Source organism: Hibiscus syriacus, unplaced genomic scaffold (assembly GCF_006381635.1).
Source record: "Hibiscus syriacus cultivar Baekdansim isolate YM2019G1 unplaced genomic scaffold, ASM638163v2 tig00110569_pilon, whole genome shotgun sequence".
In the NCBI taxonomy this organism is placed as follows: Eukaryota; Viridiplantae; Streptophyta; class Magnoliopsida; order Malvales; family Malvaceae; genus Hibiscus; species Hibiscus syriacus.
In genome coordinates, this window is record NW_024062784.1 from 157,216 (window position 1) to 182,829 (window position 25,614).

General features: G+C 35.1%; 2 pseudogenes; both read left to right on the forward strand.

Moving 5' to 3' along the window:
• Positions 1-15,542: 15,542 nt before the first annotated feature.
• Positions 15,543-17,684, forward strand: LOC120132491 (annotated as a pseudogene).
• A 1,912-nt stretch (positions 17,685-19,596) lies between these two features.
• LOC120132493 lies at positions 19,597-24,807 on the forward strand (annotated as a pseudogene).
• The last annotated feature ends 807 nt before the right edge of the window (positions 24,808-25,614 follow it).

Consider the following 25,614-nt stretch of genomic DNA (forward strand, 5'->3'; position numbering starts at 1 on the left):
ATATTTAATGTATACAGATATCCATGCTTTTGTATTATATTCGTATTATTTTTATATTATGTTTTATTTGCTTAAATATTTTATTAAATATAAAAAGAAAATGCATTATAACAAAGAAAACATGTTTCAATGTATTGTATTAAATAACAAATACTCCTTCCAAATATTCGGTGCACCATCCACGACGGTGGTAGCTCCAGCCTCCAGTCACTCGAATTCTCATTTTACGGTGAAGCTTAGGGCAAAAAAAAAACGATAAACCGATAAAAAGCCAAAAGAAAAAAAAAGGTTAAAAATGGAGGAATAAAGCGGAAAGCAGTTCATAAATGCAAAGCAAGCCTGAGATCTGTAAGATCACGTGGTCTGCACACTGACGTTTTTTACCCGTCGAAGTTAAAAAAAGGAAAAATTAATTTAATATCCGCCATCATTGAAAAAACGCCGTCGTCTACGGCGCTCACTGGTTAGAATAAATAAATAAGGTAGACGGTGGTCATATTTTGTAGCTGTATCTACTCTACTGAGGTTACTTGCTACAGCCTGTTTGATTTGACAACTCCTAGCCTTCTCCACACGAAATATCTCACTGGCTACATCCGGTAAACGGTAACCCAATTTCTTCCCTTTTTTGACGTACCCAAATCTATATTTTAGATAAATATACCTCAATATAAAAATACAAAATAACAAGTAATATAATATGTTGGTAATGTAAAGGAACAAATTTCATATTAATTAATATGTATTTTCATCAAATATTTTGATATATATATTTATAAATTTATTGAATATTAAAAGAAATGAAACATACACATCATCTCTAACATAATTAGGGATGTGTAATTTCACTCGCATCCGACTGTGACTGGTTTCGACCCGATCTGATCTAATCCGATCATATTTCTTTAAAAATTTTAGGTTCGAGTCATATTTTTTGAGGGGTTGAATCGGGTCGTATTCGGATGGATGGTGAAAAAACTCTGACCCGACCCATCCAAGGATAATAATGTAATATTTTTAATTTTTTAATTAAATTCTTAATTTGTAACGGTCAAGTCGAGTCAGATTTATACTCTAAAAAATAGATCGGTCAAAGTCAGGTAAAATATATATATATTTTTTGGATCAAACCGAGTCGAATATAAAATATATTATATTTTCGAATTAGGTCAGATTCGAGTGGAAAGTGCATATTTTCAAATTAGGTCAGATTGACAAAAAACTTGACCCGTTGTGATCCTAAACATAATGTCAAAGTTTGAATAAGAAATTTGACTAAATTTAACATCATGCAAAATAAAATAAAAGCCCAACATACCAATATTTTAAAAATCCATGACTTAAATAAAGCGTTTTTATTACAATGGTATTGATGCAATTTTACAATATTTTAAAAATCCTTGACTTAAATTGTAATCTAAAATATTTTTTTAAACATTTTAATGTGTGGATATGGAGTATGGGAAAAGTAGTTTTTGATTGAACTAATCAATTAATAGATTTGCTATCATGAAAGCAAAGAAGAATATAATGAATTAGAACATGCAAGTTCATAAGAAGTTGATGTTGCAAGCTTAAGGATTCTTAAATAATTTTATTAAAAATAAATAAATAAAAGTTTGAGAATAAAGATTATTTATACAAACTAACCAATCAAATAAAAAAGTAACTAATTGACAATAAATTTTAATTACTACATTGAGGACTAAAGTTTGAACATCATACATGTTAGGGGTGTGAACATTTAATGTTAAAAGATTAAAAACTTAATTTAAAAATATATTACCTTACACTTATCTCATCTTAATAAAAAAATGAACCGATTGACAATAAATTTTAATTACAATAGAAGAATATGAAATATTTTGTATTAATTTATCATGTAACATTACCTTTTTTTTCCTCTTAATATTTTGTGTTGTTTTTATTTCTCTCTTAATTGATTTAACTTAGGCAACTAATATTAAGATTAGTATCGTCCTCGTTGATTATTAGTTTTCATTTTTTATACTATGTCATTTATTTTTTTAAGTTTTTTTTTAATTTTGAACAAGAATATATGTTATTGTAACATGCTTTTATATGCTTTTGTGAAACTATCCTTTTGATTTTTGGTACACTTTTCACATTTTTTACAGTTGTTTTAGTGCTCGTACATATGCCCTCACAATATTTGTCTTCTGATTAATTTTTCGGTGATCAAGTTTAGTCAGGTCCCCTATTTGATAAAAGGTTGTTTGCCGATATAATCAAAATTGTGTAGAGAAACAGTTTGCTAGATAGTTTGGTTTGCTACCACTCCTTTATCACTTCGTAAAATATCTTATTCAACATATGCACGTTTTTTTATGAATGTTACTTAGCTTTTTAAAATGTTGGTCGTCATTCTCAATGAAAAGTTTCATTTTTCGTCGTATCTTTGATTTTAATACTTTTGTTTGAGAAAATAATTTCAGTGACCGAAAATGTCTTATAATATGCGATTTTAACAAACTTTTTTTGGATTTGTGAAAATGACCAACAAATTTGCAACGCGAATTTTAGTACTGTTTACCTATGTCGGTAATTAGCGTTGCGAATTTGAAAATCGCATTGCGATAGTACTGTTTACCTATATCGGTAATTAAAGTTGTGAATTTGAAAATCACGTTGCGAATTTGAAAATCGCATTGCGATAGTACTGTTTACCTTATTGGTAATTAGCGTTGCGAATTTGAAAATCGCATTGCGATAGTACTGTTTACATTGCGATAGCACTGTTTACCTATATCGGTAATTAATGTTACGAAATTGAAAATCGCATTGCGAATTTGAAAATCGAATTTGAAATTCGTAACGTTAATTACCGATATATGTAAACTGTACTATCACAATGCGATTTTCAAATTCGTACGCTAATTACCGATATAGGTAAACAGTACTAAAATTCGCGTTGTGATTTTGGAACCTGTGTTGCGAAATTTGTTGGTCATTTTCGTAAATAAAAAAAAATTGATTAAAATCATATATTATAAGGCATTTTCGGTCATTAAAATTATTTTCTCCTTTGGTTTTTGTATAAATTTCTTGGTAACTATTTCTCTCATTTTTTTCTTTATGCTTATATGAGTCGTAATGTTTATTCATTCCTATGTTTTTATTAAAAAAAACTCAATTATCATTGTTCAAAAGAATTATGGTTTATAGATATGACTCTTTTAAAAAAACATAGTTTTCATTTATTAGTGTGTCACTCATCTCTTTTATTTTTCATCTTTGTTGATCGACTCTGACACAAACTTTAATGTTGGTTGCCGACCGTCAATATTTCTTTATTGTCTTTTCATTTCTTATATCATATATTTATTTTCTTTTAATTTTTTTATCTTCAATAAGTCTGTTTGTATGACACGTTTTCATATGCCTTTGTGACACATTTTTTATCTTTTGGTATATTTTTATGTCGTTTGGTCGTTTTTTCCATTTGTCTTTTTCTAATGGTTTATTTGACATCGTCACGACTGATCAATATGACACTTATCTGATATTTTTGTTGATATTCCTTGTTTTAGACCCTCAAATTAGATTTAGATACATATTTTACATTCATGGATAGCTTTTTATGTTGCTCGAGTTTTATTTGTGATTTTGTAGGTGATCTTTCAATAGTTTGATATCATTTTGTGGTTCGTTTGCTAACGCGATTGGATATATTTGTGTCTATCTTCTTTCGAGTTTCTTTGTTAGATTTTTAATCTTTCTTCGTCTTGTCCTTGTGATATTAAGTTAATAATTTTGTTTAAATGATTATAGGAAATTCTCCTAACTATGTATTTAATATTTCCTCGTTATAACAAAATTGTTTATTGTAAGGGTGGGATGATTCACATGAATCCTTTAAAGCCAACTTGATTTAATCATTTCTCAAATTGGCTTTGAGTGGGTTGCACCCCATTTCCCTTCATAAAGATCCTCCCCCAATTCCAACTAACTGTAGCCTTTATATTTTCCTTACTCAAATTCAAGCTCATATATATATTTCTTAAAGACAATAAGTCTTTATTTATATAATATGGACAATAAAAATATATTAAAAAGAAAATAATATAAACTTATGTAACATGAAAACATAAATCCCTCAAATATGACATAATATAATTAAAAAATATTTTCCAAATAATAAAATTAATGAAAAATGGTCAGCTTTTGGGTCTATAAATCCTAGGGCTAAATGGGACCAGTCCTTTTCAATGGATTCTTGTGTTTCTCAATAACGTGGACATACATGCTATAAGTATTCAAAAATCAAAATTAAGTTCGTTTCTGAATTACGTAATCGTCCACATTAATCTCGGCGTCTGTGAGAGCGAACAACACATTTTACGGGAGCGTGGATTACGTGTGGGCTTAGCGCGTCCAACACCTAATAGACGGCGGCAGATGGATTCCCACAACGTGAACAGACTATCCCCGGTAAAAAAATCCAAACAGGGTCCCACATTGGTTATTAAATTAAATGACGTTTTTTTTTATTGATCATTCCTTTTTGAATTTTACCATATTAATTAGAGATTAATTAACATAGAAAGGAATTAATGCCGAACATAATTAAATTTAATTGTAAAAAACGTCCTTCTTTAAACATTTTATCAATTTATTGTTTTAAAAAATAAATTACTTGATAAACATAATTTTGATATTGTCGTAACCGTCTTTCGGTTGGGCTCCGAAATTGGGCTTCGACTTAAAAAATGTGATTGGAGTCGCCACCGATTATTTATTTAAAAAATAAATAGGTTAATCGGATACCTTATATCTTACCTGATCTGCGTCTTACCAAAGATATGTCGGATTTGGGAGTCGATTACGGTCAAGGAAGGATTAGCACCCTTGAACCGCCCTTTCGGTACTACGTAATTTGCCGGTTGTCTTTTATTTATTTTTCGAATCGTTTACAATAGCTTTGCCTTTGTATCTTCTCGTGCTTTCCTCTATGTTTTGTGTGTAAATCGTGTCCTACAATGGTGAGTTACAATGGCTATTTATAGTGCTTGTGGATCCTATCTTTAGGAATTTATATAATAGTATAACTCTATCCTATTTTTAGGAGTTTGAATCCTAGCAAAATTTTATCCTATTTTTAGGAGTTTGAATCCTAAAATTCTATCCTATTTTTAGGAGTTTGAATCCTAGTAGGACGAAAAATGTGTGTTGACAGCTGCCCCTCTTTGCCCATAGTCGTGTAACGGGGATAGGGCAAAGATTAAAAGACACACTTTTCGTTTAGTGGAGTTAAAAATTAACTCTGATGTTTCAATAACTCCCTGTCGAATTGAGTTACGGATGACTCCTCCATCGTGAAGTCGAGTTCATCTTGAAATGATATGAAATTAAAGCCGTAGTTCGGAATTTGAATCAGCACGTGGCTTCCCGTTACCCTTCGGTCTTCTTCTCGGTTTAAAGACCTTGGATCGGAATCGAACTCAGAAATCTTCATTGACAGATAGCTTTTTCTTGACTTAAGCTATGCTGTTTGAAAATGGTTGCTTGTCACTAAGGCACGGCTAACCCAGGTCCTCTTCTCGACTTGAAAACCTCGACTGTAACCGGAAAGTAGTGCGATTGATGTGTTATCGAGCTGAATGGAGTCGAACTCGACAATAATCCTTCTTTGAGTTGGATATCCTTCGTCGTGAAGTTGAAATCCAAGTAAGTAGCATTGTTCCAAGTCTAATATCCTCCGTCGTGAAGTTGAAATTGGCTCTGGAATCGGGAAATTGTTTGTTGACAACCAGTCGTCCCTTCGTTGTGAAGTTGAACTTGTGTTGTCTCGAGTCCAATATCCTTCGTTGTGAAGTTGAAATTGAATCTGAATGAAATTTTGTTGACAAGCAGCGGTCCCTTCGTCGTGAAGTTGAACTTGCGTTGTCTGGAATCCAATATCCTTCGTTGTGAAATTGAAATTGGCTCTGAGATTGGGAAGTTGTTGTTGACAAGCAGCGGTCCCTTCGTCGTGAAGTTGAACTTGCATTGTATGGAGTCCAATATCCTTCGTTGTGAAGTTGAAATTGGCTCTGAGATTGGGAAGTTGTTGTTGACAAGCAGTGGTCCCTTCGTCGTGAAGTTGAACTTGCGTTGTCTGAAGTCCAATATCCTTTGTTGTGAAGTTGAAATTGGCTCTGAAATTAAGAAGTTGTTGTTGACAAGCAGCGGTCCCTTCGTCGTGAAGTTGAAATTGCGTTGTCTGGAGTCCAATATCCTTCGTTGTGAAGTTAAAATTGGCTCTGAAATTGAGAAGTTGTTGTTGACAGGCAGCGGTCCCTTCGCCGTGAAGTTGAACTTGCGTTGTCTGGAGTCCAATATTCTTCGTTGTGAAGTTGAAATTGGCTCTGAAATTGAGAAGTTGTTTGTTGACAACCAGTCGTCCCTTCGTTGTGAAGTTGAACTTGTGTTGTCTCGAGTGCCACGATATCCTCCGTCGTGGAGTTGAAATCGCATATGGCCCCTTCGTTGTGAAGTTGAGCCTTGACTTGAGTATCCTTCGTCGTGAAGTTGAAATCCAAGTATTGTATGTTGCGGGTGGACACAATTCCCTTCGCCGTGAAGTTGAAAACGTGGAGACCCCTTTATTGTGAAGTTTGGCTTCGAGCTAGATATCCTTCGTCGTGAAGTTGAAATCCACTCTCGAGCAAATCGTGTCGCTTTGAGTTCAATATCATTCTCCGCGAAGTTGAAATTGACTCTAGCTAAAACCTGAAAAAGTTATGCATATATGTGATGCTATGGATGCAATGCTCTTAGGTGTGCCTAAAATGCATATGCAACATATGTTATCTTGGGGCTCTGGAGAGAAATCTCGATCTCCAGTTGCCTGTCTGGAATCTTGATTCTTGAATCTTCAATTTTTGATCCCTGATCTTGAATTCTTCAAATGTTCAAATTTGATGTGCACATTCTATTTTTGATTTGAGAAATGCTTCTCGACCATCTCAAGTATGTGCCTGAGCTGAGTGTAACGGTTCAGATGATGCTTCAAAAGAAGTTGTCTTGAAAGAGATAGAATTCGTTTCAAGGGAAACGATCTCAAAGATATCTGTTGTTTCATGAGAAACGATCTCAAGGGAAACAAAATTATGTTTTAAGGGAAATAAATTTGAAGATTTTGTGTTTCAAGAGTAATTGTCTCAAGGGAGACAAAATTTGTTTTAGGGGAAATAAATTCAAAGATTTTGTTTCAAGGGAAACTGTCTCAAGATAGACGAAAATTGTTTCAAGAGAAACTGTCTCAAGAGAGACAAAACTTAGTTCCAAAAGAAACTGTCTCAAGGGAGACGAAATTTGTTTCAAAGAAAACATATTCAAATATTTTGTTTCAAGAGAAAACTGTCTCAAGGGAGACAAAATTTTGTTTCAAGAGAAACTGTCTCAAGAGAGACGAAATTCATTTCAAGGGAAATGTTTTCAATGTTTATGTTTCAAGAGAAACTATCTCAAGAGAGACAAAATTCATTTCAAGGGAAATGTTTTCAATGTTTATGTTTCAAGAGAAACTGTCTCAAGGGAGACAAAATTTTGTTTCAAGGGAAAATATCTCAAGAGAGACAAAATTCATTTCAAGGGAAATGTTTTCAATATTTATGTTTCAAGAGAAACTGTCTCAATGGAGACGGAATTTTGTTCCAAGGGAAATGTTTTCAATGTTTATGTTTCAAGAGAAACTGTCTCAAGGGAGACAAAATTTTGTTTCAAGGGAAACTATCTCAAGAGAGACAAAATTCATTTCAAGGGAAATGTTTTCAATGTTTATGTTTAAAGAGAAACTGTCTCAAGTGAGACAAAACTTTCTGTTTCGAGGGAAACTATCTCAAGCGAGATAAAATATTGTTTTAAGAAAAACAATCTTGAGGGAAATAAATATTCTTTCGAGTAAAACAGTCTTAAGTGAGACAAAGTCTGTTCTAAGAAAAACAATCTCAAGTGAGATAATCATCTGCATTAAATGAGACTGTCTTAAGCAAGACAATCCCATCTTCTCCTGAAATATCTGTAAAATGTATCGGGATGTAACTATCATGATGATGGATGTTTGATGTATGCCAAGATGAAATTTATTTACTGTTGAATTTGCCCTCAAGAGAGGAAAAAAATCAAGGTTTTTATTGCTCATGATGATGAATGCAAAGATGTAAATTTCATACATCATGTATGTACATGTTGATGTATATGTTGAGATGTGAGGGGAATGGTTGCGTGTGTAGTCTTCATTCTATCTCTGACTCAGTTTGTCTTCATTTCCACCAGGGTGTACTCTTGCAGACCTCAATACAAATTTTCCTTCCCCTATCCAATTTTGCCCAAAAAATGGTTTCCTTTGCCTCATTTTCGATCTTGAGCTTCGGAGCGATTATTTGTTGAATTCCAAGATATGCTTCCAGAGAACTTATCTTGTTTGAAAATGCTTTTCTTCTTTCGAATTTTCAAAATTTTGAAAAATATCAAAAGGAACTTTTTGAAAATGTTACCTCTTTCTAGGTTTCACAATTGAAGCAAATCATAAAACATGAGTTCATTGGATATCAAAAGAATCAAACACTATTTTAATCTTTGATAGCTGCAAATCTTTGACAAATATCAAGATCGAAAAGTTGGTTTAGAGGTGGGTTTGTTTCATCGATTTGGTTATCGTGAAGATCATGGCATGTCCCTTTTTCTTGATTTGGTATTTTGATCGGAGGCGAACAAAATGACACAACTAGCATAATCAATGACTAGACCTTTCAGAACACTTCTGTTTCAGTTCTCTGAAATCTTCCATTTGTTCAAGTTTCGTAAGTTCTTCTAACAAAGGTAGTGCAGAAATATCGGTCTAAAAATGAAATTCTTGAGTGCTCGTGTGAATTTGACTATAACAGGTGTTTCTCAACTCCCTTAGTCTATTATTACCGAAAATTTCTTTTTTAGATAAATTTGATTTATTTTGCCATTGTCTGGCTAGCTGAATCCATAAAGCCGGGGCGTTCAACCAATTTCTTTAGAGGGATAGCTTATTATTATAATCATTTTATCAGGTTTAACTAAAGGGTTCATCTCATCACAAAGTCTTTGGCCTGACAAAAGCAGTGGAGCAAACACCGAATTGCCAAGTGTCCGAGCAATGTCATGGTTTGAATGTAATCTATTCATAAAGCCAGGGCTTTCGAGTTTCCTCTATAACCAATTGCCTTAGTGGAATAGCTCAGCTTTAGAGGGACAAATCACTGAAGGGTTCGTCTCATCACAAAGTCTTTGGCCTGACAAAAGCAGTGGAGCAAACACCGAATTGCCAAGTGTCCAAGCAGTGTCATAGTTTGAACATAATCTATTCATAAAGCCAGGGCTTTCGAGTTTCCTCTATAACCAATTGCCTTAGTGGAATAGCTCAGCTTTACGGATTTAATTTCTTAAGATTGTCAAGAAGAACCTGTTATAGTCTAGGTGTTTTTTGAAAGTCAAGGGATCTCATCTTTAGAGTTCAATTTCCAAACAACTGACCTAAACTAGATTTGCTTACTCGACTATTACATCTATGAAGATCATTATCTTCACTGAACGTCATAAACAAAGGTATAAACCAATTAGTTTTGCAATCTCATGTGTTAGTTGCCCCATTCTGTTCGCTCTTAATGCATATCTGAATGCCAGACCTTGGATGGACTCATGAGAAGAGAAAACTTAGCTCGGTAAGAGAAAAAAACATGTAATCTGATGATCTTTTAAATTAGGACCAAGGGGTATTTGTTTTGCCGGGTTCAATCTTGTCATTTGTCAAAGATTTACAACCTCAATTATTAAACAGTTTTTAATTAAGGTGATATTCAAAGAATTCAAGATTAAAATTTGTTCATTTCCTAAGAATGAAGCATTTTATTTAAAATGTTTAAACGTCAAGTGACTTAAAAATGTTTACGCATAAGAAGTACGAAAGAAAAACAAGTTCAAACAAGATGATATGATTGATAATGCAACAAAATTCCTGACGGATGCCCCATCTGACTCTCGATCAGAATGCCCATTACATATTGAAAGTGAATGCCCCTGAATTGATCAAATCTTGGACCTTACGTTTCAATGCCCACAATTCACAGTGGTGTGTCCTGAGCTCCCAAAATGATAGCTGCATACGGCGTTAATATCATGACCTTCAGGATATGGGGCCTCTCTAGGTTTGGATTGAACTGGAGTCACAAGATTCTTCTCAACTAGCGTTGGGAGTAACTCCTCATATGTCATTGGGATTGGACTGATGCAAATCTTTCTTTCCTTGGTTCTCTCTGAGTTTGTTTAGAAGTACTAGACGGTACAGCTGCAACAATTTTTGGACTTGAGATCGTAACACCTTTTTTGGCGTTGTAGGTGCTGACATTGTTGATATATCCCTCATTTTCCTTGTTTTATAGCTAGCTCGATCATCTCACCAGCCATAACTAGATCTGAGAAACCTCCATATATAATTGCCACCAGGTGTCCGAAGTAAGGTGTCTTCAGGGTTTGTATAAACAACTTTCTAGTCTCTTTTTCATCCAAGGGTGGATGAACCTGCACAGACAAATCCCTCCATCGCTGTGCATATTGTCGGAAACTCTCGTTGTGCTTCTTTTCCAAGCTTTGCAGCATAACCCGGTCTGGTCTCATATCATTGATATGTTTATATTGTTCTAGGAAAGACTTGGCTAAATCTTTCCATGTCTTGATGTGAGTTTGGTTGAGCTGATTGTACCAACGGATAGATGAACCAGATAGGCTCTCCTAAAAGCAGTGGATCATGAGTTGATCATTCCCTCCATATCCTGTCATCTTCCGACAGAACATAGTGATATGGGCTGATGGGCAGCTGTTCCCATCGAACTTCTCAAACTCAGGAACTTTAAACTTTGGTGGAAGCACCAAATCTGGAACCAGGCTCAACTCTCTTGCGTCCACTCCATAATAATCATGGTCCCCTTGGACCATCTTCATTCGATCTTCTATCATCCTGATTTTCTCTTCCATATTTTTCGCTTTGTCATCTTCATTGAAATCCGGGATATTGTAATCACCCGGATGATTATCAGGATTAGTTTTGGAAGTTTGCACCTTTACAGCAGATGAATCTTTTCCTTTGACAGCAAAAGAATTTTCTTGTGGTCTGGGTAAGATCTCGGGTGACATAATCACCTGTGAGGTTGGTGATATGGTTACCCCTTCGGAGGGACTTCCCCCTACTACACTAGCTTGCTGTAAACATGATAATTTGGCCACTATTTGGTCAACCAAGGATTCCTGGTTTTTCTTGATGGACTCCAAAATACTCTGACTGTTTTGAGTCATCTTATCTTCCAGTTCTTTTTGTAGTCTTGTCATGTTCTCCTCGATTTGAGCGATTCTGGCCTCTATTTGTCCTTTTTTTTTTCAAGCGGATGTTATGCGGATGATGTGTGTCCAACGCTTGAGGCGGTGTATCCAGTATTTATTCCTTTATTGAGACATTCTTCCGTTAGTTGATGCGAATGCAAGGAAAATAATAAAATGCAGAATATGTCTAAATGCATGATGCATCATGCATGAAATGCTCGAGGCATTGATCCAAAAAATGTGCCTGTTATTATGAATAATCCTTATTGGGGACAAAAGTATTTTATCTTTTAAGAGACAAAAATATCCTAACAGCTTCTGACATTTTGACTAGTCTTCTGCATTCGTCTGTCACCGGTTGAATATCCTGTCGAACCGTTCAGGCTCCTTTGCAAGCGACAAGCTGTTTGCCCCAAAAAAGGTCTCGAAGGACTGCATCTCCGACCTTCACTTTCTGCCGAGCTTGTTTCTAACAAAAGTGCCATTGAAGCCCTCCATCTGAAGCTTATCGACTTGTTTCTGGAATTCATCTTGTTCTCATAGTTTTTGAAAGGAATCTCCGGGTCAGTAACTTTTTCCTTGTCTTGCCCCTACTCTTCTAAAAAATTTGACTTTAGTGTGCTCAGTGTAAATTCCGGTCCATTCGAAGTCCTTTACAATGTAGCAAAGTGACATATTCTTCGATTGCGGGTACCACGTCTTTTGGATTGAATGTGACACATAGTCGCCCTGTAGACTGTCCTCTGTATTTTCATCTCTTGTATTACAACCCCTCTGTCCATTAATGCAGATTATTCATGTTTAACAAACACGTTTTTTGTGGATCAACACCTCTTTCGAATGATGCAAATGATGGAAATAAAATAAAAGAGAGAGAAAAAAATTAGTGAAGTAAAACAAAATAAAAAAAAATGAAAAATCCTACCCCACATGATATCTACCCGAACATGCTTAGTATTCCTACTCGGACATGATCTCTATCCCGCATGCTAATTTCAAACAAATCCTAATCGCATATTTGTCTAGTTCGCATGCTTTGAACAGAAAGTAAAACATGAAATAATTCAGACATCCTAGGTTTGGAAATGAGGTTCTGGGGTAGGCTCTAATTCTTCAAAGTCTCCCGGTTTAGGTTATAAAAACAGTACCCGAGTTCTCCTTGCTGGTGCCCCATTGGGCTTGCCAGACCCTTAGTCCTAAACCCATCACAGGCTTGTGTGGACTAAGTTAAACTCGAGAGGATACATTCCCTTATGTCTATGCGGAGAATAAATTCACACGAAGACATAAGGTATATGAATCCCGAAGGCTACTTGCTAGGCATATGCGGTGAATAAATTCACACGAATGCGTCGCTTTCACCCCCATTTAAAATGGGTTCAGAGCTCGGGTTTAGAGCTTTAGATGAAAAAAGACTTTAAGGGCTGAAATCATTGAGAAAACGGTTAGTACAACTATTTACTCGAAAAAAAATATAATCAAAAGTAAGCAATAAGGATCGAAAGGTTACCTTAAAATTTAAACTTACCCTTTTCGTTAAAAAGACAACTGGAAATTACCTTAGCCTGACTCACTTACCTGTGTCCCCAGCGGAGTCGCCAAGCTGTCGTAATCGTCTTTCGGTTGGGCCCCGGAATTGGGCTTCGACTTGAAAAATGTGATTGGAGTCGCCACCGATTATTTATTTAAAAAATAAATAGGTTAATCGGATACCTTATATCTTACCTGATCTGCGTCTTACCAAAGATATGTCGGATTCGGGAGTCGATTACGGTCAAGGAAGGATTAGCACCCTTGAACCGCCCTTTCGGTACTACGTAATTTGCCGGTTGTCTTTTATTTATTTTTCGAATCGTTTACAATAGCTTTGCCTTTGTATCTTCTCGTGCTTTCCTCTATGTTTTGTGTGTAAATCGTGTCCTACAATGGTGAGTTACAATGGCTATTTATAGTGCTTGTGGATCCTATCTTTAGGAATTTATATAATAGTATAACTCTATCCTATTTTTAGGAGTTTGAATCCTAGCAAAATTTTATCCTATTTTTAGGAGTTTGAATCCTAAAATTCTATCATATTTTTAGGAGTTTGAATCCTAGTAGGACGAAAAATGTGTGTTGACAGATATTAATAGTTTTATTCATGATGGAGTTTTCTTAATCAAATATGACAGATGAATGGTTGATATGAGATATAAGCTGGGAAGCAGACAAATGGCAGATGTGATCTGTATTTGACACGTGTTGACGTGAAGGTTTTTGATCCAATTTGGCGAAAGAAAATATAAATAGATTAAAAAAAGGCAGTTTTAATTTTGCTTTTCGTGACTGATTTTGCCTAACACGCAAACCTTTTTGCAAATTGTCAAAGTGTTAAAAGCACTTGGGTATTGTAGGGAATTGTGAAGTCTTATTAATTAATATATTTTAGTACATAACTTATATTAACAGCATCTATAATATACTACTAATAAACCCTAAATCTAAACACACCCCGTTTGAAAAAGTAAATTTCTTAGTAGTTTTAATAATTTTAAGGTAAAAAGGTAATTCGTGACCATGTAATATATCAATTTCTCCTCTATCTTATTTTCGAATCAATTTACTCATTGAAGTTGTTCAATTGTATTATTTTATACCATACCCCTAACTTAAACCCTAAATTATAAATATTAAACCCTAAACCATAACTCAATTACCTCTAAGCCATACCTTAGAGTTTATAATTTAGGGATAAGATATAAAATGATGTAATTGAACAAAATTGATGAAAAAATACGATAGAGCCGAGAATAATAAATTGCATCTATTAAGGAATAAAGATAACTCTTAAGCCTAATTTTAAATATAATACGAATATATAATACAATCGACATATGGATTCTGAATATTCAAACTTGTATTTATATACCACGAAATATAATATTTTTAAATATGATTATAATTAATAAAATAATGAATGCAGTTTATGCTGTCGTTATGTATATTTAGAGCCAATATACCTGTAGAATCTAGGGTTTGAAGTATGATTTGTTTGGTCCGTGCTCTGTAATTCCAAATTACTTGCTCTGGTGTTTACCAACTTTTACTTTAATATAAAGGAAGAAAAACATTGAATCATGAGTTCTACGATGAAATCACACTCTGTTGAAGAGGTAGGAACTGTTGAAGATCATAGGTTATTTAAGTACATGAGGATGTCAAACTCTGAAAATAACATTCTATTCTTTAAGCTTTAGATAATAATTTACACCTATGACACATAAAAAGTTTGGGTAAACATAAAAAAACAGTTAAATCTAAATCTTATAAGTATTTAATTTGTCTTGAATAATTAGAAATAGTGATTTTCTTGTTATCCGGTAATAGTTATCGTATTCAAAATTGTCATATAAGAAAACGAGGATAATAGCTGTTTCTTTGCTATAAATTCTGTTTTAGATTTTAATGCATAAAATAATTTAACTTTATAATTTTTAGGTGCGAAAACGAATGTTTTAAGGTTGGACCATTGCCGACGTAGGCAACTCTATGGAACGAAATTCTTTACTCAGAGATGTAAGGTCCCAAACCAGACGTGTCGGCAACACATGTCAGAATCAGCCGGAGTCGTCGGTTGAGGTTAGGACAAACCGAGGTACTGGAATTTCGAATCAGCGAACAAGTGATAAAGAAATTTCCAATTCACAGGGCGGTTGCCGTTATTTCCATCAAGGCTCAACCTCATCGCTCCACGTACTCGAGGGGTTGTGTTCTGGTTCTGGATTGCGTTTCTTGGTTATTGTCGCAGTCTTTTTTTAAACAGTTGGTTACTGTTCTGTCAGGTGATCAAGTACCCAACCAAACACCCATTTGAATTTCAAGTCCGACGATCTTCGCTTATCGCGTGGAACCACTTTCCTTTAGATTCTACCCATTTAATAGTTATTTAAATACAATTAAATTTTATTCTTTTTAGATATCTAATGTCAAATAATTGTATTCGAGACATTAATTTCAAACAAAAATAAAAGTTTTCCTATGATATTCTCAAATTTCAGAATTTATATATCACTCCACCAAATAAATTATAGTAATTAAATTTAGTGTAAAAAAAGATTTAATCAGCATACGCTGCCAAATCACAATAAGTTAGGCCATGATTTGGTGCTTGCATTTCATCGTGTATGTTGACATTAATTTAAATGGAAAAACCCATGCCCACCGTTCGTTCCCCTCCGTTATATTCAGTTAGCCATTTATTCGCCAGAAGCGAAACTCTCTCATTCTCTCTCCTTTGTCATGCGTTTCTCAGGAAGCTAATTCTTTGAACTCGTTGTTTCTTTCTCTTTTACTCTGTAGATCTTTTATCTGAAGAGGGAAAGCAGAGGGGAGGGGATATGGCTTCGGGATTCTCGGGCGGTGGCCCGGATTTTGTCGGTGGATTAACCGGCAGATCTGTGAGTACCACTGTCACCATGAACAACAACCAAGCGACTGTACCGTACCGGACACAGGTCTCCGGAATGTTCATGGACCCAACGTCTCAGATCATGAACCGACCGGCGCCTGGCCTCATCGGGAAGCGAACACTAGCGGAGTTCCAAACGCAAAAACTCCTAAACAATCATCCTGCACACCTTCATCTCCGTTCAGTTAAGCCCAGAACATACCAGCACACTTCTCCAATTTCTCCCTTGTCTCCCATCGATTTGTCGACCAACTTGTCGTCGCCGGACGTCACGGTTAATTTCTCTCGTCTCCTTCTTGCATGCCGCAGCGATACGGGTTACCGCTTTTGCAACAATTGAGGTCGCAACAAATTCCCCTCGACAACACCTCCGGCGGCTCTACAATCCTGGCTGTTAACCCCGATTTACCAGGCGGGCCGTACATGAATCCGGTTTCGACGCGGGTTGCCCAGCCGCAAGACCCGGAGAAGAAAATGATGAACCAGCTTCAGGAGCTGGAGAAACAACTGTTAGACGACGACAACGATGAAGGAGACGCTGTTTCGGTTATTACCAATACCAACAGCGAGTGGTCCGAAACTATACAGAACTTGATCGGTTCCAGCAGCCCTAACAACCCGATTTCCCTGTCGCCTACTTCTTCAACCACTTCATCGTCTTCTTCCACATCATCAATTGCTTCTCCAGCTTCGACTAGTTCTAAGCAGACAGTAATCGATTGCGCGGCAGCTATTTCCGAGGGAAAAATTGACGCGGTTAACGAGATCCTGACCCGATTAACGCAGTCTGTTAACTCGAAAGGGAGCTCAGAGCAGAGGTTGATGGAGTGCATGTTGATATCTCTTAAATCGAGGGTTAACTCAGTTGAAAACCCACCACCGGTGGCTGAGTTGTTTAGCAGGGAACACGCTGCCGCGACTCAGATGCTTTATGATCTATCTCCTTGTTTTAAGCTTGGATTCTTGGCTGCTAATCTGGCTATCCTCGATGCTACTTCAGACCAACCAAGCTGTAATAAATTTCATGTAATTGATTTCGATATTGGGCAAGGAGGGCAGTACATGAATCTTCTCCACGCGCTGTCTGAGCGTGGGAATGGTAAGCCTTCAATGCTAAAGATCACTGCTATAGCAGATAATGGTGGGGATGAAAGGTTGAACACGGTTGGCGATAAGTTGAGTCAAATCGCAGAAAGATTTGGAGTTTCTTTGAAATTCAATGTGGTGTCGAGTCTTAAACTCAGCGATCTGAGTCGCGACTCGCTGGGTATTGAACAAGGCGAGCCATTGGCAGTTAATTTCGCGTTCAAGCTATATCGGATGCCTGACGAGAGCGTCTCCGTTGATAACCCAAGAGATGAGCTCTTACGTCGAGTGAAAGGATTGGCGCCGCTCGTGGTGACATTAGTGGAGCAAGAAATGAACACGAATACGGCGCCGTTCGTATCGCGCGTGGGTGAATCGTGCAGATATTACGGGGTGTTGTTCGACTCGGTTGAGTCGACTGTCTCGAGGGATAACCCGGAACGAGCGATGATGGAGGAAGGGCTATTACGCAAAATCGCCAACTCAGTTACTTGTGAGGGGAGGGATCGCGTTGAAAGATGCGAGGTTTTCGGCAAGTGGCGGGCCCGGATGAGCATGGCGGGGTTCGAGTCAAGGCCGCTGAGTCAAACCATCGCAGACACGATGTGTGCTAAACTCAATTCAGGTAAGCTAGTCAACCCGGGATTCACCGTTAAAGAAGAAAACGGAGGTGTTAGCTTTGGGTGGCTGGGCCAAACTCTCACCGTCGCATCTGCTTGGCGTTAACTCGTTTTCTCTCCCTAATAATAAAATTAATTGTTATTATATTTTTAACGTTTTCCTCGTATGAAAATGAATATGAGAAAAGTAGGAGAAGTGTTTGGATATGAGGAAAGTTCTGCGCCAACATTTTCTTGAATGTGTTTTATTTTTCATTTTTGTGTGTGATATCAAGTGTTCAGTATAATGCTGACGTGGATATAGCATGATTTGTAGTTTGCTCTCACATTTTATATTACCGAAATTCCAGGATTTTATTTTCTTTATTATTATAATTATTTTCGCATTTTTATTGTTAGTTAAAGTCTAGTTGTTTGAATATTACGTATTGGAATTTGATTGGAACTCTCTTGTAAACCACATAGTTTCTTGCAATGTAATTATGGTTACCTAATTCTTTATTAAAAAACCAAACTATTATTATTAACTTATGATGATGAATATATGAACTGTATATTATTACTTCTAATAAAAATATTCTTTATTACCCTTTTGGTTCTTGAAGTTGTATCTTAATTAATCCCGATTGATATGGGTCATACACCTGCCTTTGGTTGTTGAGATTTCTAACGAGGAATTTATGCATACACAATGACTCAAATTCTAGATCCGTTTAATGATATCAAACGATTTATCATTTGACTAATTCCGTTGGTAATAAAAAAATATTAATTTATACTCTTTATTTCATTTTTTGAGATTCTTTTATTAATCTAAAGTGATTACAAGTAGTATTTGTTTTAAATATTTTTAACTATTTGTAAGATTTTTTTATTAATCTGATATAAGTAGAATGCAATATCCGTTCAAAGACAACTCTTAACAATTTAATATTGCATGCTCACATCTTTGACATTCCTTATGTTCGAACTCAAAATCTTAAAGAATAACAATAATTTATTTACTATTGAGATGCCTTGAGGGTAATTGTTTGAGATATTAAACGTAAATTGAATAGTAATTGTTAAAAAATTTCGCTATTAAGAGAAAGTAACATAATTTTTGCAATTAAAAATAAAATTTTCCATAAGAATATAAAAAATTGCATTCATACTTGAAGAATATTTTATATATTGATTTGATACATATAATTAATACCTTTACCTACTCTAATAATAAAAAGGAATGATGGGTAAGAAGGAATAATAACTTTCCATTTTTCAAATAAATAGTTTTCAGCCATCTTAAAGCAATTTACTGCTTCACTTGTCTCCCTATTTATGAATATAAAAAATAAATTTATTTATGGGCGGGAGTTGTGGAATTAGATTTTTTTTTAAATTACTGAAAAACCCTGAAAAAAAATTAATTCTCTGCCTATCCAATTTAATTTCCCTGAATTTGTTTCATATATAATTTTATTTCCAACGTACATAATTGAAGAAGTATTTAAAGATAAAATAATAAATATTTAAACTATTCATCAATAATATATTAAAAATACAGAAATTCTAATAGAGCTTGTATTTTATTTTGTGAATTTGCAATGATAAGAGATATATTTAATCTCTTAGGTAGAGAATCATATTTTTAAATTATAATATAATAATTAAATTAATAAATTAATTTTATAAGAAATCTATGTAAATGCAATTCATTTTTTTTTTTAAAAGGAATGCTTTATAGCTTTCAAAAGATCGGAAAATTATAAAACAAAAAGATAGGTTGAAGTCTCGTTAGAAAACCTCTCCAATCTAATGTGGAGGAAATAAAAAGGAGTAAATTACGCATCTAATACTTAAACTATTAATTTTGTTCCGTTCTAATACCTAAACTTTTAATATTTTTAAAATTATATCTAACATTTAGTTTTTGTTTCATTTTAGTATCCCATTGTAAAAACTTCATGTATTTAGTACTTAAATTATCAGTTTTGGTATGTTTTAATACCTAAAATTTCAATTCTTTTAAAAAAATTAACGTTAAATTTTGAACATGGGTATCAAAATGAAATAAAAATTAATATTATGACACGTGTTCAAAATTTTCTTATCCATGGCTCCTCCAACACCAAGACTAGTGGTGCCAATTGACTTGAAGAAGAGGCCATGGGAACAACCTCTTCCTCTTCACAATCGTCGGCAACTCGACATCCCTCCGGTCTCCCATGTTAAGGCCAGTGAGCTCTTTAGAGTAGCGATGGTGGACTGGAGGTGCCATTAAAGATGATGATTCTGCAACCGATGTCAAATTCATGGACCTCACCACTGTAAGTAAACAATCATGTATGATCTTTAATTTTTATGTCCCCTAAATCATCTTTGAACTAGCCTGTTATATGATCAAAATGACACATTAATGATGCACAGATTCATTATCTGAGCGGACCTATAAGAGTTGAAGACAAGGATGGCATATCAGCCATGCCTGGTGATCTTCTTGCGGTGGAAATATGTAATTTGGGTCCTTTGCCTGGTGATGAATGGGGTTATACGGCTACTTACGACAGGGAAAATGGTGGAGGGTTTTTGACAGACCATTTCCCATGTGCAACGAAAGCTATTTGGTATTTCGAAGGGATTTATGCATACTCTCCTCATATACCGGGTGAAGTTTCGATCCGTACCCACTAGTTATAAGCTTTTCAAACACTTTCCTTCGATTCTGTTGTCATCTACAAATTGCAGGGGTGAGGTTTCCGGTGTTGACTCATCCGGGAATAATCGGAATGGCGCCGTGGATGGAACTCCTGAATATATGGAATGACAGAGAAAGAGAAGTAGAAGAGAAACATAAGTCCCTAAAACTATGTGAAGTTTTGCATACACGACCATTGGCGAATCTTCCATCCACAATAGGCTACCATTTAGGGAAGGTAGTTTACATCAGTTTTCTTGATCAAAACATGTAATCTCTAATCATAAAATGATAATATGATAACATGTAATATGGGAATGCACATTTATAGATCGAAAAAGGGACTGCCGAATGGGAAATGATCGCTGATGAGGCGGCAAGGACTATTCCGGAAAGAGAGAGTGGTGGAAATAGTGACATCAAAAACCTCAGTAGAGGTTCAAAATATATCTTCCTGTTTTTGTCGAAGGAGCTAACCTTAGCACAGGTAACATGCATTTTTCTCAAGGTGACGGCGAAGTCTCATTCTGCGGAGCAATTGAGATGAGTGGTTATTTGGAGCTTAAGTGAGTTGTTTAGCTCCATCTCCAATAATTTAGACTAAAATCAGCAATAATTCTGAGGCTGTTGCATGTATTCAGTTGTTTAAGTAATGGGTGTGTGGTTTATTAACAGGTGCGAAGTCATAAAAGGTGGAATGAAAGAGTACCTCACGCCAATGGGACCAACCCTTCTTCATGTAAATCCCATCTTTGAGATCGGACCGGTAGAACCGAGATTCTCCAAATGGTTGGTGTTTGAGGGAATAAGCGTTGATGAGAGTGGAAATCAACATTTCCTTGACGCAAGTGTTGCATACAAGCGTGCGGTACTCAATGCAATCGACTACCTCTCCAAGTTTGGATACTCGAAAGAACAGGTACGTTGATCCCTCGGTATCGAGCCTCTACTCGAACAAATCAACAATGGTTAAGCCATTGCTGATCCATAAGAAACAATGGTGATCATCAGATTTACATTCTGCTATCCTGCTGCCCTTGCGAAGGACGGTTCTCCGGGATCGTAGCCTCACACAACGCCGTTACAACTCTTTCAATTCCAACTGCTATCTTCGACAAAGTATCGTTCTCCAGAAAATTAACACATAGCACCATCATTTTAGATTTTCATGTTTCGTAAACTCGACTTGTATCACATAAAGTTTTGAAGAGACAGTGGCATATATATGTGCAGGACATTCGTCCGAACGCTGGAAAGGTGCCAGTCGGGCCTCGGTTAGTGAGAAAACACGATGTGTTAAGATGCAGTTACGATGAAAATCTTCCCACAACGAAGAACCCAGCTGCCTTGATGTAACTTTAAGCCTACGAAACTAAGAGCAAGAAACTGTAATCTAGGGTTTTTACATTTTTTATGCAGAGTGGGGCATTATGCACATGGAAACAACTATGGATTAAACAAAAGTGATGTAAAGGATAAACATAGAGCTGGGTATATGGGCTAAGGCCCGCGGGCTACCCGTTTAACCCGTGACCCGTGCGGATTTCGGGCCTCAAAAATTAAAGATCGTTTAAATTGCGGACTTTTTAGCCTGGACCATTAAACCCGCGGGTTTAATGCGTATAACCGCGGGCTACCCACGAAACCCGCTAAAGCCCGCTTAATTTAAAATTCATAAAATTTTAGAGAAAATAAACTTAAAAGAATTTTATAGAAAAAGAAAATAAATTACCTATAAATATATGATGTTACTTATAACTATTGTATTTCTTAAATTTATTAGGGCGTTTGTCGTAATTTTACCGCTGCTTGATATTTTTTTCATTTAAATATACATCATTATCATTTTTGTATTTAAAGATTTTTTATTTAATTTTGACCTTTATTTTTTTTTCATGAAATATGTTATACATTTTGTTCTTTAATTATAAAAAGTCATGTGATATTCCAATAATATATTACATGACACGTAATATTTGGATTAAAAATAAGAAAGAAAAGTAAAAGAAAAAATTGAAAATATACTTTCCAACTTTTAAAAACTTTTACAAAATAAATATATTTTAACAAATTAATGACTTATATTTTACCAATTTTAGTATAACTGTATCTTTTAAATTTACTCTTATATTGTAAGTATTTTATTTTATATTTTCATATTATGTTTTAGTCTTTCTCTAAAGTATCCATAAAATACAATTATTAGGACCACTTGACAACTTTCTTGTTAGATTTGTATAATGTTTGACTTTGTTGAATTTTTATGTTTGAATTTCTGCTTTCAGACACTTCTGTGTCTTCATATTATAGCCTTGAATAATCGTGTTTTATAAAAGTATAATGTGGTTATTGTTTTATTTGTTTTTCAATTTGGTGATATAAGTTAATATTGTTTTTTTAATTTGAGTTTAAGTAATTATATCATTATATATATATATATATTAATGATTAAAAAAATAAAAAAATATTATTTTATAATCATTTCCGGCTATTTAAAATAAAATTTAAATATTATTTATTATTTTGACGGTGATATCTTCCTTTTCAAGTTGCTCGATCATTTTTAAAGGTGTAGTAAGTTAAAACATTATTTTTTATTGCATTTAAAGTATTTAATTTTTTTTATTTAACGGGCAGCGGGTAAGCCCGTTTAGCCCACGGGTTAAATGAATGGGCCGCGGACCTTAAAATTCAAAATCGTTTATGAATACGGGCGTTTTAACCCGCTCCGTTTAAGCCTGCACCGTCAAAACCCACTGGCTAAACGAGCGGGTGGCCCGTATACCCACCTCTAGATAAACTCCCACTTCTGGCTTAGCTGAAAACAATCTTTTAAACACTGCCAAATTATAGCCTTAATGGAATGTGCATTAAATATAGACCAATGAACATGATATGATATTTAATCTCAATTTGTCACATTTCAATATATCAATGTTTTTAACAATTCAAATTTTGTCAATAATTTTGGCATATAAATAATAATAATATATAAGAATAATTATATCATATGCTATTGAAGTTTAGACGGTATAACAGTGAACATTGAACATTGAGCCTATAAACTATTAACACCTAGCTGATGTGTTAGTTTGGTGTTGACATTAAACTTTAGTTTGTATATTAAGTTACTTGTATTAATTTTAACATAGTCAATCTCTCATCAGTTTTCATTCACGGTAAGATCCATGTCAAAACATTTGCATTTCTCTTTTCACATCGAATTAGTTTTTCACGAAACCCACAAAAAATTGACAAAAATTCATCTAAAGGCTCTGGATTAGATGTTTTCTTAAATTTGAGTTGTAGTCATTTGTTCAAAAATTTGAATATTGAGAAAAGTTCTTTCAAGAAAGCGAACATTATACCTTAAAATTAATTTCATTAGACAGTCGTCGAAGGAGAGAAAATTAGAACATTGAAACTTTAGATATATTTTTATGGACTTAAAGTAAGTTTCATTGATCATTTACATCAGTTTCCTTGTTCAAAATATGTAATCTCTAACCATAGATTGATAATATGATAACATGTAATCTACAAATGGACATTTTGTAGATCAAAAAGGGGACTGCCGAGTGGGAAAAGATCGCAAACGAGGCGGCGAGGACTATTCCGGGAAGAGAGAATGGTGGAAATTGTGACATCAAAAACCTCAGTAGAGGTTCAAAAATATATCTTCCTGTTTTTGTTGAAGGAGCTAACCTTAGCACAGGTAACATGCATTTTTCCAAGGTGACGGTGATGTCTCATTCTGCGGAGCAATTGAGATGAGTGATTTTCTCGAGCTTCAGTGAGTTATTTAGCTCCATCTACAATAATTTAGACTAAAATCAACAATAGTTCTCAGGCTGTTTCGTGCATTCAGTGGTTTAAGTAATTGGAGTGTGATATAACAGGTGCGAAATCATAAGAGGTGGAATGAAAGAGTTCCTCACACCAATGAAACCAACCCTTATTCATGTAAATCCTATCTTTGAGATCGGACCGGTCGAACCGAGATTCTCGGAATGGTTAGTTTTCGAAGGAATAAGTGTGAATGAGAGTGGAAGGCAACATTTCCTTGATGCAAGTGTTGCATACAAGCGCGCGGTACTCAACGCCATCGACTACTTCTCCAAGTTCGGGTACTCGAAAGAACAGGTATGTTGCCTCATCATTGAACTTGAAGAAACTAAGACTTTTGCTGATCCATAAGAAACAACGGTGATCATCAGATTTACCTTTTTCTATCCTGCTGCCCTTGCGAAGGACGGATCTCCGGGATGGTAGACTCACCAAACGCCGTTGCAACTCTTGCAATTCCAACTGCTGTCTTCGACCAGGTATCGTTCTCCAGAAAATTAACACATAGTATCATCATTCAAGATTTTCAGGCCTCGTAAACTCGACTTGCATGATATAAAGTTCTAAAGAGACAATGTGCAGGACATTCGTCCGAAAGCTGGGAAGGTGCCAGTGGGGCCTCGAGTAGTGAGAAAACAAGATGCGTTAAAATGCAGTTACGATGGAAATCTTGCCACAACGAAGAACCCAGCTGCCTCGATGTAACTCAAGTCTAAGGAGCTAACAGTAACGTAAAGAATAAGTTCCAACTTTCTGCTTAGCTAAAAACAGTGTTTCAAACACGACCAACAAGATCATATCCCTAATAGAATGTTCGTATGTTATAAAAAAATTCTTAAAAGTCCCCATCACTACGCCCTACTATATAACATCTGTTTTGCAATTGCACGTATCTAAGATGATCTCCGTTGAACACTAATACCGATCATTAAATCTAGTCAATAAAATCCACTAAAAGTGAGAGAAAGTATCTTAAGAAGGAGGTGCGTAGGGGCAGTCGCTCCCACTAAAATTTCAAAACTATTATATATTTTAAATTATTTTATATATTTTCTATTAAAAGTTTATTTTCAATTCCATAAAATTTTATAAATTCAAGTTCGTTCTCTATGAAATCCTACTTCGTCCCAATCGCAAGGAAATTAATGTTATAAACTTTAAAAAGAGAAAGCAAAAAGAAGAAAAGATAATAGAATATTAATTTCTTGTGTGCTAGAAAACACTCCAAGTATTTAAATTTCTACATAACCTTACCAAAGTAAAATAATATAACTTTGTTTTTTGATAATTTGATTTTTATTACCCAAAGAAAGAGCTAATACCAGATACAACTGTAGGAAGCAACCCACCAACAGTAAATAAACAACAACTCCCTACAAGCAGCCTAAGCAAAACAACTCAAGAAAGACAACTAAAAGAAAAGCAAACAGTAAATTGCAAAATAAGATAAAGAAACGTCCCGTGAATAGCCACCGCTTAGGGGCTTCACACATGTCTGCAGGCGAGCGACCAATAGAACGGTAGCAAACAACAAGCTAGCCGATGTTCCAATCAAGGCAAAGTTGTAAATTAACCCTATCAGCTTTGTT